Source organism: Durio zibethinus, chromosome 25, assembly GCF_047325235.1.
Source record: "Durio zibethinus cultivar Kanyao isolate XHJ-2024 chromosome 25, ASM4732523v1, whole genome shotgun sequence".
In the NCBI taxonomy this organism is placed as follows: domain Eukaryota; kingdom Viridiplantae; phylum Streptophyta; class Magnoliopsida; order Malvales; family Malvaceae; genus Durio; species Durio zibethinus.
Genome location: NC_143186.1, coordinates 6577664 through 6586545, shown reverse-complemented (window position 1 = coordinate 6586545; position 8882 = coordinate 6577664). Strand labels below are relative to the sequence as shown.

The 8882-nt window shown below is 31.4% G+C and overlaps 1 pseudogene; it reads left to right on the top strand.

Annotated features, from left to right (window-relative positions):
• The first annotated feature begins 2868 nt into the window (after positions 1-2868).
• On the top strand, positions 2869-4570 carry LOC111276636 (prohibitin-1, mitochondrial pseudogene; annotated as a pseudogene).
• Positions 4571-8882: the final 4312 nt, after the last annotated feature.

Genomic DNA, 8882 nt, shown 5'->3' with positions numbered 1-8882 from the left:
GGTTTTGTTGGCTTGATCTTGAACAAACGGAATTGCTCTCATTCTTTTAGAGGGAATAAGATCAAAGATCAATTTCTTGACAATTGTTGGAACCCAAATGCTTTGTTTTTTAGATTCTTCAAAATTTCTTCAATTCTTCAAAGCTTGGCTCTTGAGACTTTAGAGAGACTTTGGATATTCAAAATCTTCTTCTTCTCTTCCAAATTGTGAATTATCAATTGTGACTGAGAAGCAGTGTATTTATAATGTTAGTCTACCAGATAAGAATGAGAATTGCAAGGGAACTCAACATTTTTTATTTTGTCTCTAAACAACGATAGTTTAATTAGAGATAAAAATTGATTGGTCAAACTAAGTGTTTTATCTTTAATAGATAAATGACGTATTTAATTAATGATAAAATTAATTAATTAATTATATAATTAAATTAAATAATATCATTAATCTATATTATGGTAATTGATTTGTCACTTGAAAATTCTTTAATTAATTAATTAATAAAATTTATTGGACATGTGGCACTTCGTGATTAGATAAAAAATTTTCTCCTTCTACAATAAATTAACTAAATGTTATTTTCACTGGAACTAGGTAACCTCAAAATAATCCTTCCTAACTTAATCACCAATTTAGATATGCCTTTCCAAATTTACCTATTCAAAAAGAGATATCTATCAATTTGAACCTACCATTGAATCCAGACTTGATTTAATTGTTGGGGATAGAATAATATAAACATTTTATACTTCAAAGGCAAAATAATCTTTTATTTGAACCGGAGATATTTTCAGACTTAAGGGATATTATCGTCTTTTAATGGGTCCAACGTGGACAAAACTGTTAAAGGACCTAAATTCTCGGAGGTGCACTTTCGAAGACATTAACGTGGACAACTACGTACATCTTACCGATTCCAACTAACCATGTATGCATGTCTTTCAGGTATTGGATGCCTTAAAGTCACGTCAGACGGAACCTATTCCACGTCAGGTCAGAAATGACCAATCGGTTCAAGTATAAAATCTCTCCCTCTTCAGCTAATACTAAAACCAATCATTGTTACTCATTTCCTGAATTCCTTGACCTATTCCTGCTTTCCATCTCCTACTTCAATCCTCTAACTTGAAGGTATGGGCACAAAGGCCGAAATTAGTTACAGCCTTCGTTCTTGATCGTGGTTTACTCATTTCATATGCTTACACCGTATCTGCTTTAAGAACAAACGTTAATGTATTTGAATTATTCAAAAAGTCATATCCAAACATATATAGCTCCCATTTAAAGTTTTTAAGTCTTGTTACAAAACTTTTGTGCATTCACTTTTGGTCAAGTTTCAACTTCGACTATTACTATCCTTTTAAGAAATGAGTCTTACAAGGATGTAGAGTTGTAGATGTATATTTTCTTCTTTCACTTGGTAATTTTAGAGTTTAAAAGGTTTTATAAGTGAAGTTATAAAATTTCAGATTTAAGTTTTGTAATTTTAAGCAAATTAGTAAAATTGTCTCTCGAAGTTCATCAAAGGATAAACAATAAAATGAATAGTAAAGATTTTAGAATTTCTAATTTTGAGGTATCAAACTTAAATATATCATAGGAATAGAACAGATTTTTATGAAATAAGATAGAATTCCACTTTTTTTTTCTTACTAAATCAAGATTGATTTTATTAATACTGAAAAGAGATGATACAAGCATTAGGACATAAAGTCCGAAGCTTACTCTATAGAAAACACCCAACAACAAAACACAGTTCCTCTACCACCAGGCCATAAACATGTCTGACCGATTCACTCCTTTTGCCAGAGAATATGCCATTTCATGAGCTTCACGAAAGACATTCACAATACTCATATCCGCTAATTCACCAACCAAAGAGTTAATTATTGAAAAAATATCTCAAAGAGGCCAAGGCGTTTCAGCCTTTGCACACCAGCTGACCACTGCCCTTGAATAAGATTCAGTAACAGTTCCACTTGTTATATGATTCAATACTTAGAAAGGATTAAAGCAATATCTATAATTCAACTAATAATTAAGTTATTAAATTATCAACAACTCTACATGATTAATATTTTTTAGTTTTGACAAAAAGAAATTATCAAACTTAAAATATAATTAATATCGTTAGATTTTTTTTCCTCCAACGTTGTGGAGGGTTGTTGTTAACGTGGAATGTATATATTTATATTTTTGAAGAAAAAATTGATTGAAGACGTATTTTTGTAGTCAAATGCCACACTGGTGTGGCTAATCTTGGTTGTGTGGTGTTAGTCAAACATGGAAGCTCCTACAATGCTGGCTGCACTTCAGTTAGGCTAAAAGAATTAATAAAAGTTACAATTTAGTTTTTCCTACTTAAGTCATTCGGGTGAGTTTAATCTCATGAAATAGTATGCTAGTAATTGATATGAGATTCAAAAATGACAGTAAAATAGTTACTAGATTTATGTTTTGTTTCATTTTTTAGGAAAATATAGCTTTCTGGATTGGAAAAATGCTTGCATTTTGACAATTCTTTGGACTCTTCTAAACGCTAACAGAATCTGTTTCCATCTAGATTGCATATAGGGTATATTTTCTAAACCCCTAAAAGCTTAATTAGGCAAGTTTCTCCCTCTCAAAATTGTAGCTGCGGCTCCAACAGACTACTAAAGCTTAGATCTAAATACTCATTACTATGCAAACTGCTGTATCTGTTGTTAATAAAGGTTGGTCAAGTCAAGAGACATCCAAGCTTCTGTACTTTCAGCTCCACCTTCAGTTTACAAAATTTGATATTCTATAGTTATAGTATGGCTTTCTTTCATAAGCTATCATATTGGAGTAACCAAAACTTAAACTTTGAAAAGCAAATGAGCAAACTAAAACCACGCATGCAGATGATTTATGAGACAAAACACATACTCAAAGTTGGAGTAGTTTGAGGTGAGAGCTCAAGTGAATGAAACCTCTCATGATTTTATGTATATTCTAAAGGACAATTCTAAGATTTGAGGATATTGAGAAGCCTCGAATCCCTGTCTTCCGTCCTCCCTTCACCGCTGGGTTTTTTTGCATCGAGTAAAATGAATCTCAACAACAAGAAAGTTCCTAAGATTGGAGTCTTTGGTGTGCTTGGCCTCTGTGGAGTTGCCAACAGTCTCTACAACGTTGAGGGAGGGCATCGAGTTTTCAATCGTATATTAGGCATAAAAGATAAGGTTTATACTGAGGGGACACACCTTATGGTTCCATGGTTTGAGAGGCCTATCATCTATGATGTTCATGGAAGACATCATTTAGTTGAGAGCACTTATGGTAATCGTGATCTCCAGATAGTGAAGATTGGGCTTCGAGTTCTCACTTGCCCTAAGGCAAATCAGTTAACGGAAATTTATCGAACCTTTGGTGAGAACTATAATGAGAGGGTCCTGCCTTCAATCATTCATGAAACTTTAAACGCTGTGGTTGCTCACTACAATGCCAGCCAACTCATTACTCAGAGTGAGAACGTTAGTAAGGAAAATCGGAAGATATTGACTGAAATGGCAACCTACTTCAATATTGAACTGGATGATGTGTCCATTATGAGCATGACTTTTGGGAAGGAATTCACCGCTGCAATGAGGCAAAATAGGTGGCTGTACAAGAGGCTGAGAGAGCTAAATTTATTGTGGAGAACGCTGAACAGGAGAAAAAAAAAGTGCTGTTATCCGAGCAAAGGTTGAAGCCAAGAGTGCCCAACTCATTGGTCAAGCTATTGCAAACAATCCAGCATTCATCACATGGAGGAAAATTGAAGCTTTTAGAGAAATTGCACAGACCATTTCAAATTCGGCCAACAAAGTCTTCTTGAATTCAAAGTATCTATTGCTGAACCTTCAGGAGATGAATCTGGAAACCAACCAAAATTAATTGCCATGCTAAGTTGAAAACTTATTTACTGCCCCTCCTTAGTTTTGTTGCTCGCTTTGTTCAAATGAACAAACCAAAACCATGCACGCAGATGATTTATGAGACAAAACACAAACTCAAAGTTGGAGTAGTTTGAGGTGAGAGATCAAATGAATGAAATCTCTCATGATTTTATATATATTCTAAATGACAATTCTAAGATTTGGGGATATTGAGAGGAGATAAAGAGGATATTGGCGTGTTTCAGACCTCAGCCGAATTTCTCACGTCAAAAAGAAAACTGGTAATGAGTAGCTAAACTCCCTATTTTATCTAATGCTGAAGTTGTTTGTCTCCTCATAATCATTATCATCATCAAAAGAAGATCACCCACCAGAAGAAAGAAAGAAAAGAAAAAAAAAAAAAAGAGGCAGCCATCAAAATCAAATCCTGAAAATATTCAAATCAAACTAAAATTGCAATTCAAGCGTCTCCCAGTTCCACACAAAAAGTTTAATAAAAAGAAGAAAAACCATAGACCCAATTCACTCTATAACCTAGCAGTTCCAGTTCCAAAGCAAACATCCTTATTTCCACTAAGAAAAAAAGTAAAAAAGCCAAGATGGGAAGCTTAAAGCCATAAGAAAAATCTTTCTGGAGCTCCATCATACCAGCTGAGCTGCTAACTCCACAACATCCCTAGAAAAACAGTAATATATGATCAGTCTTAGGATAAAATAGTCATACATGAATGAATCAATTAATCGCTGAGGAATCAATACCCACCACAGAGAGTAGGAAAAGTGATCAATCGCCATGGTTTTCAGCAAGCCAAGCAGAAATGAGTTCGAGGAGCTGAGCATTGGACGACTCAGCAGCTAAAGTAAGTGGATGAATCGCTTCTCTGATTTGGACGATTGCCTGGTAACGGTTTTCCACCAAGTTTGTCAATTCAGTCACCTCCTCTCTCATCTGTGCTGTCGAGGCCTTCAACATCTTCACTTTCTTCTTCGCTTTCTGTTTATGATTACAAGTTTGAACGGTTATTAGGGTTACGGAAACTGGGGAAAAGAAGAAAGAATAGGGTAAAAAAAGAAAAGACAAGACAAGACAAGGATTTGACTTAACTACAAAAGAATATCAAGTACCTTGATCCTTGTTTGAAGAAAATTCAAATCTCTTTCTCTTCTGGGCATGGATGATCCTCTTTTCTTTCGACACTGTAAAAGTATATTTCAGTCAATGCATTGAACATAAAAATAAAAATTGAAAACAAACACGCCAGAAGGAAAACAAAGGAAAAAGGGTTTTTTTTTATTAGTAGAAGAAGAAGATTGCAAAATTTAGCATTGAAAAGGAAAAAGAGAGGTTTTTTAGTGTCATAAAGATAACAACATTTCGGAGTTAAAACTGAAAAGTGCGCTTTTATTGAATCGAGAGAGAGGGTTATAGAATGAAGCAAGAAATTTTTTCCAAAATGAAATGAAACAAAAAGTTTATTACCAAAATAAACCGGCGAAACGAGGAAGATTATATGAATACCCAGAAGTGCAAAGCCAAAAAGGGTTGGGCGTTGTAAGAAATTAGTGTGGCTTATTTATAGTTTCTAATTAATATATATATGTATTATCCTTTTATCTAATAGTTTATTTAAATATATTAAAAAAATAAATAAATAAACAACAACGATGAAGATATTGCTATATCGCACGACCCAAAACATAGAATCGCGCGTATCGTTCGATCCAAGGAGAGACGGGTCATCATCTCAAAAGTAACGAGGATATGGCTGCTCTGCTTTTTCATTTCAACATTAAACCGAGAGTGTCATGGATGGTTGGATCAAAGGTATATGGGAGAAAATAAATTTATAATTAAATAGTGTCATGTTAGAATTATAAATAAAAACTAATTTTTTGATAAAAAATTTTCAAAAAATTTAACAATAAAAGAATAATTATAGATTTTATCTATACTAACGTGAATTTTTTATCTAATCATCAGCGGTTCTTTTCATTTAATATTGAAAACAAAGAAGATTCATGCATATGTTATCTCCTTTGTTTTTTATTTAATTCTTAAATAAACTTTCAAATATTATTTCAAAATGCAAAAAAAAAAATTTATTTATTACATGAAATTAAAATTATAAATTTTTATTTCATTGTAATAATACTCATTAAATCTTAAAATTGAATGAATAATATTTAATTGACATAATTTTAAAATAGCATTCTCTTGAATATTAGTAACTTAGCTCATGCAAATAATTCCAAACAAACATTTTTAACAAATTAAATCATCTAACTAAAAAAATTTTAATAAATATTAAATATTTTATTTCATCAAAGATTTAATTACGATAAAATAAAAATTTAAAGGCTTAGTTTTATGCATAAAAAATTATTGACTTGTTTTCATTTTGAGTAAAGTTAAAAGAATTTATTCGAATATTATCTCTGTTTTTCTAGTAGCTCAAGCTAAATTCACAATCCAACTTTGCTATAGAATGGGCTATAAAATTGGCTCCTCTCCTTGTGCCAAAGAAATTGGCAGGGCAGCTCCTAACGCTAGGTCCAAGATACCATCGATAATTCCACCACCATAATAATTGATTGAACCCGAAAAACACGGGACAGCGGAACTCTTTAACACAATCTATTCATAACAGCCAATAACGAATCAAAGACATAACAAAATCAGGATGGTTGAAATTCCATATAATTTGTCTAGAATGTGTAATTGGAGATACCCCAGAAATCCAATCAGCAGGCAAATAGGCTGTACGACTTACACGGCTCAGCTTCAGATCTTCAAATTTCCAAATCCAAATTGAAGACTATAACACAATGTCATCTTGCCGTGGACTGACAATGGACCAAAATTTACGTCTGCACAAGCGTAAGCCTTCAATCCTGTATACCTCTTAGCTGCCAAAAATGTGTGTCACCGTCCATAGGCTATTAGGTGATCGAAGCCTTAATATTTGTCACCATTGGCTAGATTCTCTAACGTGAACAAGGCAAGCTTAATTGCAAATTCATGTACAAAAAACCTTCAGAATCTTTTTGCAGGATGACCATCTAGAAATTTGACTTTTAAGGCAATTTGATCCCTGCATTCACAACCAATGCCTCAACTTTGATTTTGGGTTTTGAGTATTGAGTTTCGATTAATTAGCCCAATAACAAACATGGTCTAAGGAGTGGGAAAAAGGAGCAATTGTGAAGTTGACTCCAACTGCAAAAAAGAGTGATGTATGTATGTATGTGTGCATGGAAGCATCTAAATACATTCATGAAAGTAGAAATAATCAATGATGTAAAAAATATAAAATAAATAGTCAACAATCATGTGGCATCTTAGTATAGCATTGCACTGTTCGTTATGGTGATTAAAGTTTAAATCTTAATTACCTTAAATACAATATATATATATATATAAACAAATGGCATGAAATAAACCATAATATTATGGTTTCAAAAAAATGTAGCAATTCTAGGAGTACTTTTTTTTAGTACCAATTCAGAGAGTTAAACAAAACTTTGTTCATTCAATAATGCACATTTGATAATGTGATTATAAGATTTCTCTTTTTTTTTTTTTTTGTCAAGATTATAAGATTTCTGTTTATATGATACAAATATACAATAGCATTCATAATTGAAAAAAAAATAATTTATATTCTTCAAGATTGAAACACTACTAACATTTTCACAAAAATATATATCTCAAGCAATAAGTTAATATTTGGTATATAAGATAATAGATGAGATTGGATAATTATCATCTTCTATTATGTTTAGTTTATATTTTAAAAAAATTATAAGATTGTAAGAAAAATTAATCAACCTCTTAGCATAAGATAATTTAATCCTCCCAAAATAGAAATAATTAGTTTTAAACTATAAAATTAAACATACATGTCTTATTATATTCTTAAAAATTATATTAATTATTTAAATTGTATAAATTTTGAGAAAGAATAATTTTGACTAATAAATAAAATTATCTTATCTTAATTCTTACACACATTAAATACCAAATATGATGACATTAATTAATTTAATTTTATTCATTATATCTTCTTATTTTATCTTATCATATCATAATCTTATACACCAAATACATCTCAAATATTTTAAATTAAAAATAAAGAAATAAGGTATAAGATCCATTATTTTACCTAGAAATATAGATGAGTCACATGTCCAAACATGAATACTTTTACTTTTCCAAAAGTTCTTAAATATTATACCGTATAATTTTGAATGAAATGCATGTATTTTATCCATATTCAAATATAATTAGAAAGCATCATTGTCAACTTATGCACACTAGCGAAATTTGATGATATCATATGCATAAAACCCCAAGAACATTTTATTAAAATTTTTATATCAAGTTATATTAGACAATAAGCAATAATTTTTGTGAGATTACATGGACTTGATGATTTAGAATCCATGCATGAGTTTATAAATGCTCAATTAGAAAAGTTCCAAAAAAAGTTGAACTAGTACTTTATTGTTCTTTAATTTATTCTGTAAATAGCTCACTAATCCAAAAAAATGAAATTAGAAAGACCAAATTATCCTTCTTCATTCTTACAAGGCCAATAATAATAATAAGAAGCATTGACTGTCTTATGCCGACTCACACCCAATTATGGCCTAAAATGGGAGAACTTTCTTTGTGTTGTCCATTCTTTGGAGACCACAACACCAACTAGTTTGTTCTTGTGAGGAGAAAACAAAGGGGAAAAAGAAATTGAGAAAGCAAGTGGCGTTTGTTCCAACCCGTCAAGTTTGGAGATAGAAAATAATGTTTCTTGTTTCCTTCTCTTTCCATCTATTTTGTATAGTTTCTAAACTTTTTTCTCTTAGATTTCAAAAACCCATTTTGGGACTTGGCAAGTGTAGTCATTGTTACATGTACTGGAATGTTACCTTGTTTTTTTTTTTTTTTTGGATTTTTCAAAAACTTTTATTAAAAAGTAATTATTA